Here is a 10,560-nt window from a genome sequence, read left to right as displayed (position 1 = left end):
GAGGTTGACGTGGCGTTTCATTTAGCACTGGCTCTGGGATCTGCTTCCACATGAAGAGAGAGGGACGTACAAGCTAATGCCGAATGTGGCCGGTCCCTTCGTGGTCCTGGCCCCATGTGTGCGCCGTGTGGGCTCAGTGGCAACACTTCAGCATGTAGGCGAACATCAAAAAATTAACTCCTGTAAGCCGTAACACGATGTTATCATTCAGCACAAGAAACGACTTCATTAAGATTGATATTTTCAATCAGAATTATGGCTCCTTTTTTAATGTCAACTAAAGTTACGTTTTTAAAAATAACATGATCTGGTTTGAGAAAAAAATTAAGGAATTTTGAGGTAGAACAAACGTACCTGTGGGGCCAGGCAGGGACCCTGCTGTGGCATCCTCCTCAGCCAGTGGTGATCAAACCCCCAGGAGCATGAAGAGCAGACTTCTTGTCTCGCTCTGCCTTTCCGTGAGAAAACAGTCATTTGTGTTCTTTTTAGTTTTTAAATTAGTCTAAGCATACAGTACATTGGTTAGACATCTATATAGTTCATAAAACGATCCCCACAACTGCTCCCTCCCTCCCCTGACCCTCCACCTAGCCAACGTGTTAATGCTAACTGCATCCACTATGCCGTGCTCCCCATCCCCGTGACCATCCATCAGCTACTAATTTGTACTTCTTTAGCCTTCACCCCATTCTCCAGTCCCCCAAACCCCCTTCCCCTCTGTCCGTCACCAAATTGTCCACTATATTTGTGAGTCTGTTTTTGATTAGTTTGTTCTTTTTATTCCTTAGATTCCGCATGTAAGTGAAATCATATAGTGTTTATCTTTCTCTGTCTGACTTAAATACCTTCTAGGTCCATCAAAGCAATATCTTTTTCCATCCTCTTCCTTTTCATATGTAGGGGTCTTGTTTTCTTAACCATTCATCCACTCTATCTTTTAGTTGGTGTACTTAATACTTTTCCATTTGAGGTACTTGTTGATAGGAATGTAATTGTTACCATTCTTTATTCCTGTTTTTGATACATATTTTTCCTTCTTAAAGAAGTCCGTCCAACATTTCCTGTAATACTGGCTTGGTGATAATAAATTCCGTTAGCTTATTTTTGTCTGGGGAACTCTTTATCTGTCCTTCGACTCCAAATGATAGCTTTGCTGGGTAAAGGATTCTTGGTTGTAGATCCTGGGTTTTCATCACTTTGAATGTATTGTGCCAAACCCTTCTGTCCTGCATAGTTTCTTTTAAGAAGTCAGCTGCCTGTCTTATGGGTGCTGCCTCGCAGGTAACTATCTGCTTATCTCTTGCTGCTTTTAAGATTCTCTCTTTGTATTTAACCTTTGGCATTTTAATCATGATGTGTCTTGGTGTGAACCTCTTTGGGTTCCTGGTTTTTGAAATTCTCTGAGCTTCCTGGTGTTTTATGTCTATTTCCTTCACCAGATTAGGGGAGTTTTTCATCATTATTTCTTCAAATAGCTGTTCAACATCTTGTTTTCCTTCAGGTACCTCCATGACATGGATATTTTGACCTTTAATATTGTCCCATATTCTCCTTAAATTATTTTTATAGTCTTGGGCTCTTATCTCTTGCCATTCTGATTGAGCGTCCTTGGCTTTCCTGTCCTCTAGATAGGCCATTTGATCCTCTTCTTTATTCACTTTGTTTATTCCTTTGTTTATTCCATTTAATATACTTCTCATCTCAGATAATGTGTTCTCCATTTCAGACTGGTTCCCTTTTATAATTTCCATTTCCATTTTTATGTTTTGTATCTCTTTATTGAAGTTCTGCATTGAATATCTTTATAACCAATGTTTTAAACTCTGCATCTGTTAGATTGCTTGACTCCATTATTCCTGGATCTCTGTTCTCTTCTCTCATATTGTTTCTGCTTCTTTGTCTTCCTGTTTTGGCTGCCTTTCCGTGTCTGTTTCTATGTGCTAAGCAAAGCTCCTAGGTCTCCCGGTCTTATTAGTGTGGATTTGTGACATAGGTGTCCAGCGGCATAGTCCTGAGAGGGGTTCAGCTGCAGGCCAAACTTAGCCCAGACCTCTACCTCTCCAGGGCCACTTCTTAAGATTCAGCAAGCAATCCACAGATGCTGTGCTTATAGTTGCCTCTAAAGGCCACGCCAGAAACCAAGGCTGCCTCCAGTGTGAGTCTCAGCAAGGAGCACCTGACTCGCTGAGGACACACCTGGATGTGGGTTGGGTGGGGTTGTGAGAAGGGGGAGGCGGGGCTTCAAGGAGTCATCTGGGCGGAGTGACCTCTGTTACCCAGTTTGATGACATCATGGCTATGGCGGCGCTGCGTCTGCACACTGGGAGGGGGGAGAGCTTAACAGGGAACAGTGGACATCACCAGCATTTCTGCATAGAGCGAGCCTCGCCTCGGCCCTTACTCCGAGGATGTCTCCCTGTAAGTCCCCGGTGCCCCCTGCGTGCAGCCGAGTGGGCGCTGGTGCTCAGAGCGAGCAGGTCCGACACCGCGAAAGTCCACTCCTGGATGTGACCCTTTAAGAGGCGTCTGCTGCTGTCACTGCCTCGGTTGCACTCAGCCCGTGGGGACTGGGCAGCCCTGCGTCCTTGCCCGGCCTGCCTCCTGCCCTTGCAGGGCGCTTTCTTGGACTTCTCCCTAGTTGTATGGCTTGTTCGTCGAGATCCCAGGTGACTTTCCTTGCTGCTGCTCCCTGTTTCCATCATGACTTTGATTTGGTTGCAAGAGGGATGAGCCTCTGTCATCTACGCCATATTTTCCCCCATCTCATCTGTGTTCTTATACCTGTTACTCTTTGGGATGACTGTTAATACAGGTGAACTTTAAGTGAGACAGGCTTAGTCCTGAGGTCATGTCAGTTCAATAACTGCGTGCTGGTTTGGGGCTGAGCTCAGAGGCGGCCGAGAAGAGTGTTGGGGTGCAGACTCTGGCATGAGACTCCCCAGGTTTCAACCCACCCGTGGTCACTCGCTGTTGGTGTGGACCTGGGCAGGATGCTTCCTGTCTCTGTGATGCGATTTCCTTATCCATCAAACAACCGTGCCTCAGTTGTGCTGGCCGTTTAAGAGGAAATAATGTGAAGAGGAAGGGGCACGGTCCCCTCCGACCCCCAGGTGCCATGTGGAAGGGAGGGCGTTTTTGTATAGGGACAGGTGCTAGTGTGCCCGTGGCCACTGCCGCAGGACCATGTCCGGCAAGCAGTGGCATAGAGACACATCTGGAAGAACAACATAGTTTAATCATTTTTACAGGATGGTATTTCAAGGAGAGAGAACAGCATGAAGAAAAAAATGCTTTCTTTTTTTAAACGCAGCAGAAACTCACGTCTCCTTTCTCTGCGTTTGCCTTCAAGGGCATGAAAAAAGTTCTTGAAAGGCAAATTCAACCAAAGTTTCAGCTGGATCTCGATGTAGATGTGCTTTTAAGTGATGATCTGACTCAGTTGCCTTGGCTTCTAGGATTGAGAGAAACACCTGGCTGGCTCCTAGAAGCATTATCAGCCTGGATCACGCGGACTTAATGTCCTTCACCTGACTCCATCTTCCTGTGTGTCTTTGGGTACCTCTTAGATCAAGGAACACCTTAATTAAGTGTCAGGCTAAAGTCAGTTATGAACCAGAGAAAAAAATAAATTGAAGTGGACCCAAACACAAACCCAAATATCAAATTTTATAGAATCTGGAATCAGATATTTCCTTAAATAAAATCTATTGTGTCTATTTCAACATAAGGATTTTCAAAGCGAGAGAATTGTGAAAATACCCAGAAGGTGAAATTTTCCTATTTCTTTATAGTTAGTATTGCTCTCTGGAACATATTGCTCATGTGAACAGGAATTTACAAATACTTATTAATCTTTAGGTTGTAATAGGGGAGATGTCACTTTAAGAATAAATATTGTTCGGTCAGAAGTAAGTACAATGCCCTCTTGTCTTTGAAGTGATTTTAAAGTAATGCAAAGCCTGTTAAAGTTTGTAGTTTCCTACTGGTTTTCATCATCCTGGTGACAGAATCACCTTTCTTTAAATAGCATGGTACACGTCATAGAGGCGGGATGAAAGCCTGGAACTTCGTAACCTCGATACTTTAAAATAATGCTCAGAAAGACTGTATCCTGTGCAAACCGTCGCGTCCCACGTGAGTGAGAGAGCGGTTGGTACAGTAGCTGTTGACAGTATAATGATGAAAGGAGCCAAATAAGGTCGTTCTGGTGTTCCAAAGTGGATTCACTTTTGTGGAACAGACTTGCCTCTAAAGACTGTCCAGTTTTCGCCAATGTTTCAGAGAGGGTGCAAGCAACCTGAGCCACCGTCATGCCCACGCTTGGAGCTGAGAGCTGCAGCGGGAAGTTGCTTAGTTCAGGAATCGAAAGCCTCGCAATGCCGATGCCAAAATAATTCATTCTTACAGCTCACGGATATGCATTTTCCCTTTTGAGATTTTTCTCTTTTAGAATGAGAAAAAAAAAGGCAAAAGAAGGCATGTAGAGATTTGGGGTCTTCTGTGCTAAGAGCTCATTGTAGAAATGCACTGCCTCACCGGAGGCTGATTTATGTAGATGTTGAATACACAAGTATAAAACTGAGTCCCAAAACAATATTTGTTTTTAGATGAATAATCCACTCATTCTCCCTGCATGAGTTTTTCCCATCTGAAGCACTGGCCTTTCAAATTAAATAAATATAATGTTTCAAAAGAATATGGGCATGAATATTCATAAAGACCAAAACAGTGAATATAAATAAAAACCCTTTTACATAACATTTTCTTTTTTATTATGAGAACCTTACTTTGACTTTTTTTTTTTTTCCTTCTTCTAAAATAATGTTATTCAAAGTAAATTTTCAGGTCACCATTTCTTTTACATCGTGTACCCGTCAATGAGGCAGTGATACTTCTGTTCCATATTGTTTTGTACAAGAGTATTTTCCTTTACATAAATAGAAATAAAGTAGTGCTTGCTTACAGCACAGCCCGTTAGCCATATTCATCCTATCTTGGTGTTAAGCCCCCAAGAAAGTGTTTGTCTAAACAATTGAAGGAATTCCAACGAGTAAAACAAAATAAGATTACGTACCCTGAAACACATGGCTAGTTCATACACGCGTAAAGCATGGCAGACTATTTTTAGATGTTTCTATATATAAGCCAGGTTAAAAACACACAGGCGTGCAAAATGTGTGTTATTAGATATTGAGAATACATCAGCAAAGATCTCCTTATCCCAGCTCTTTAAGGGGTGGAGATTAGAAGAGAAGAAAATGGCTAACTAACATTTGTGAACAGAAAGAGAAAGATAAATAAAAATGAAGACCGTGGTTATTTTTGCCCAAACGGTTGGTTTAAAAGGAGCCAGTATACTGTGATATTTAATTAATTCTGTTAATGGAGTTGTCAGGGCATTCTTATTTTAAGTAATCAGTGAAACTGCGGACAGAAGCAGCGCATTGTTGTCTAGTTTATAACACTAGCTATACCCAAGGCTATACCTGTTTGCCTTTGAACACATGACCTCACAATAAGTGCTGATTAAATGGCAGGGCACTTGTATAGTTTAACTCTGAACATTCATGGAACTGAAGTTCATATAATCGCAGTAGAAAAGGTTATATTTGTGATGCCTTGTTATTGACCGTCCAATATCCACTTGTCAGGTTGGAGGGATGGGCAGTTCCTCACATGAGGAGTGGGTTTGTGGCATTCTGGTTCACACAGAAAGGAGGCCTTTGAGAGATGAAAATGGCACAGAGTCACCTTTGTAAAAATCTAAAGTCAGAAAGTAAAAAACTATTTATCACCTTCTGGAAAAAAATGATTAAAAACTCATCAGAGAGCACATTAGTTTCTCCTAATCATGTCACTAGAAAACATAAGCAGACATTTTCTAATAAACATTAATTTGCCTGATTGTTTCCAAATGGCTTTGTATTTTCTTTTCTTTCTTTCTTTTCTTTCTTTCTTTTTTTTTTTTTTTTGCATTTGATGAGAAAAATCATTTTTAAGGGAAAGGACTTCCTAGTGTTGAAATAAGCAGTTTTGGAAGGGCAGATGGATTCTCAAGGTTCTTTTTATTTTGAATAATTTGAATAGACCGTGCACTGAGAGATGCCCGCCTCACGTTATTCTGTTAACCTTGAGGGATTATGGCAAAATAACAGACTCAGCCATAGATCATGGCTTGTTTCTACACTGCTTTACGCCTTTAGCAAAAATACTTAACCCCTCAGCATCTGGCTCTTTTCAACTGTCAAATTAGAAAATACTTGCCACTAAATCCCATTAGTAATTTATTTTTGAGATAAATAAGATATCAACTTTAGGTTGGTGACGTTGTTTCTATATACTGAGAGATGTTTGTGGGAACGCTCTACTTTTTCTTGGTTCTGTTGTTTCTAAAGATTTTATCATGAGTTTCAAAGACCTCGTGGAGTCTGGACATTTGGCTCTCTTGGAAACCATGCTTTCCAGTTATTTTGCCAATGGGTTAACACTGTACCGGAGCCCTGTAACAGTTCCTGTCTGATCCCAAAGACAGTAATTTAAGTTAGGTTTTCATTACAGTAGCACTTTGCTTCTGATACCAATTGCTGCATCGGTCAGGTTTCTGTTCTGATAATGCTGAATAACAAGCAACCCCCAAATCCAAGTGGCTTCTAGCAATATTATATTGTGTATTTCATACTCAGTGGTCTTCAAGTTGGCTAAATTTGTTTGACCTCTGTCAGCCCTACTGGGGCTCAGCAGGTAGAGGTTCAGGTTTGCTCCATTTGTCTTTAATACAGACCCAGTAAAAAGACATATGTCTTTCTGGATCATGGCTTTCTCAATGTGGAAGGCCAAAGCTCCAAATGGAAAGGCAGACATGTAAATCGAGGCCTCTTAAAGCTTCAGTTCTGAAATGGCATACTGTCACATCAGCTCGTATTGCATGGCTCACGGCTGAGTCCAAAGTCAGCGGGATGAGGACGCATATGCCACCTGCTGATTTCCCCGGCAAGGACAAGGAGACAAGAGAGAATTGTGGGCAGATATTATGTTCCACTGCATCTTCTTTCTACGTTAGGAAACTATCTCTAATAGAGAAATTGAAAGATTCCCTTATGTACTCATTTTTATTTTGTCTAAGTGACCACCATCCAAAACACGTCTTTAAAAATCTTAATAAATACTCTGGGAAACAGGATTATAATGTGGGGACACTATACTACTTTTACAGACCCAAGGAACACAATTTGAATGCTTTAACAATGCGGATAGTAGCCCACGTTCAGACATAGTAGTTTGCTAATTGTTGGTGGAAAGTTTACAGATTTTTAACTCTAAACAAATCAGACTTGCAGACAGATCCTGCAGTCATTATGTGAGTATGATGGGGAGAAAGGAAGTAAGGGACATAAATGGACAAGCCTGGAAATTGACTTTCACGTGATTTCAGGTGTCTTGGAAATAGGAACCTTGTATAATCCATAATGGCTATAAATGCGTTGTCTAACGTAGAGTTAAAATAAACACTGTGAGCACATGGATGCATTAATGATGACTGAAAAGAAAGAAGATGGCATCTATAGGTGATCGGCCACCCAGAAGCAAACGAGGAATCAGGAGGAAGAGAAAGGACCGTGGAAAGGAAATGAGGAAACCATATCCGTCTTCACTGGACTCGAAGCAGGGCTGAGGGTTGGGACAGACAGGGCTGGCAAAGATGGCAGACCGCCTTTGTTCCCTGAGGATATCAAGTGGTTTTTTGAAAATCCTACTATTCTCTTTTTTCAAGCTTTTAAAGATTTATGACATACCTCCTACTTATTTTAGATTTTTGAAAAGGCACAATGACAGTTATTGTTTTACCCCCGGTTCCGTCACCGATCTCTCCAACTCTGAATCACATTTTCATAAGAAGAATGAAAGCTGCCCAGAGATTCATGATTTCATCGTTACCCTTTTGGAGCCCAAGCTTTCCATCAAAGAACATAATATGTATTCTTTTGCTTAATAATATAACATTTAAAGAAATGTTTTTATATTCTGTAAAGACAGAGTTGGAATTCTGAAAATATTCTTGGCCGAAGATAACTGTAGAAGAAAAACTCTTTCAATCATTGAGTCATCAAGATGTCCCTGAGTTTTTATCCCGAGTTATGGTCATAAAGAATGTTTTCGAATAGTGCAGAGTTAATTTCCAAGGCTTTTTAAGTCTCTTTTTCACAGTAAGAAAGGTTGGGTTCACTTGAACTATTCAGATGCAAGTTGATGACTCAGATGGACAGTTTAGTTCCCTCCTCTGAAACAAGTACGCCCAGTCGGTAAAATGGAACTAGCACCATGAAGCAGTGAACACGGGGAAGGAGGTGTGTGAAACAGCCCAGACCTCACATGTTGTCAGTAACCGTTGGTGTAGCCTTTTTTGCTTACTGAGTGTAAACGATGCTGTGGCGACAGGAATCGCACATGCGTGCTAGAGCCACGCTCACGCCCTGGAGTCACTGTCACTGAGATGTGCTGCTAACCAATCAGCTTCCTCCAGCCTCCCTGGTCTAACTTTCAAGTGTAATTGCACCTGAAATGTATCATTCCTTCAGCAAATGTTTGTTGAGGTCTTTTATGTGCCAGGTACTATTCTCAGACCTATACAGGGTCCTTGTCCCCATAAAGCCTACCTCTGTATGGGGGAAGACAAAAGAAAAATTAGAAATATATAAAAATAAACATTCAAATTCCGATAATGATCTGAAAAGTTTAAAGCGGTGATTAGCTAGAATGAGCGGGTGATATTTTTGACAGGAGGACCAGTGGGATTCTCTCTGGGGAAGTGGTGCTTGAATGACAAGCCAGCCAAGGAAATTGGAAGAATAACATTTAGGGCAGAACAGCCAGTGCAAAGGCCCTGAGGTTGTTCAAGGAACAACACAAAGGCCAGTATGGAGGGTCTGTGAACAGGGTGATGGAAGTTGGTAAGATGTGACAATAGAGATGACCCCAGCCGGAACCGGATCATTAAGGATGAAGCATGATGAAGACTTTGAATTTTGTCTCAGCGTTATCGAAAGCCAAAGGCGGGGTATAAACAGGAGAAGTGACATGAGCATATTTCCTGTCTTCAAAGATCACTCTGGTCACCACTGTAGCATTAGCTGACTACTCGATCGTATCCTGTGACATCATTTCTTTTTTGTGGTGAGACATTTAAGATCCAGTTTCTGAGCAACTTTGAAGTATATAGTACAGTATATTGTTCCATACAGTCGCCATGCTGTGCATTAGATACTCAGAACTTACTCATCTTATAACCGGAAGTTTGTCCCCTTAACCACCATCTCCCGCTTACCCCACGTCTCAGCTCCTGCTAACCACCGGTCTATGATCTTTCCATGAGTTTGGCTTTTTTAGATTCCACATGTAAGCGAGGTCATATAGTATTTGTGTTTGACTTATCTCGCTTAGCATAATGCCTTCGGCGTCCATCCGTGTTGCTGCAAATGGCAGGATTTCCTTCTTTCTCGTGGCTGACTAATATTCCTGAGGGTGTGCGTGTGTGTGTGTGTGTGAGTGACATCCTCTTTTTCCATTCATCTGTTGATGGACACTTATGTTGTTTTCCATATCTCAGTCATTATGAATAATCCTGCAATGAATACTGGGCGTGCAGATATCTTCTGATCCCATTTCCACTTCCTTTGCATATGAACCCGGAAGTGGTAATCATATTACAGCATATAAATGTATCACATCGACAGGTTGTACATCTTAAGCTTACATCATGTTACATATCAACTATATATTTATTTTAAAAGAAATATCGTTTTGACTTCTGTGTGGAAAACTCGTTCCGGGGCACAGTAGTGTAAGCAGAGAGGCCATTCAAGATGCCGTTGCAGGAACTCAGCGATGATCACGTGATTTGAGCTGGTATTGTAGGCACGGGTGGAAGAGGGTAGATTGATTAAGGATGTATCTAGGCATAGAGAGAATGAGGAAGAGAAAATGATTAATAATAGTTCCTAGGAGTGGTGGAGACGAGAAGTTTTATTAAGTGAGACGGGAAAGTATAAAAGAAAGACAGGGGTTCGAGATCGGGGAGAGGAAATCCCCATGATGAGAATTACGTCCACGTACTCCAGGCCTGTTTGACAATCCAGAGTCTCTTTCAGTGCTTTCTGGTCAAGCATATTAGCAACAAATTGACTGTAGCATCTGTGTAATCCACTGTGGCCCATGAGCATGAAATTAGGAATTAGTCGTTAGAAATGAGCCCACGGACTCAGCCTGAAGTTACATCTCGTGAAGCCTGGGGCAGCCTGAGTGATGGAGAAGAAGACAGAATGGGAGAACACTCCAGAAGCATCTGGGAGCATCCACGCATGGAGCTATTGCTGAATTCTACCCGAGTCAGAGATCCCCAGCTCTTCTGTGTAGGGGACATGAGGCTGGAGACACATTCTTTTCTTTCCCTCCTTCTGATCTTGTGGTTAAGCCTCTGTCTTTGATGTTGTGAAGGAAAGAGGAGATAGAAAAGTTAAATTTGAAAAGGAAGGAAATTACGAAGAGACTTACAAAAGCCTTACC

At 41.8% G+C, this 10,560-nt stretch overlaps 1 protein-coding gene across 1 annotated transcript in view; it reads left to right on the top strand.

Annotated features, from left to right (window-relative positions):
* ADCY2 (adenylate cyclase 2) overlaps window positions 1-10,560 on the top strand; it is a 299,856-nt gene that overhangs the window by 56,483 nt on the left and 232,813 nt on the right. The gene's annotated exons all lie outside the window — the stretch shown is intronic.

The sequence above is a fragment of the Pteropus alecto genome, unplaced genomic scaffold (assembly GCF_000325575.1).
Source record: "Pteropus alecto unplaced genomic scaffold, ASM32557v1 scaffold137, whole genome shotgun sequence".
Classification (NCBI taxonomy): domain Eukaryota; kingdom Metazoa; phylum Chordata; class Mammalia; order Chiroptera; family Pteropodidae; genus Pteropus; species Pteropus alecto.
This window is presented reverse-complemented; position numbering and strand designations above follow the sequence as displayed.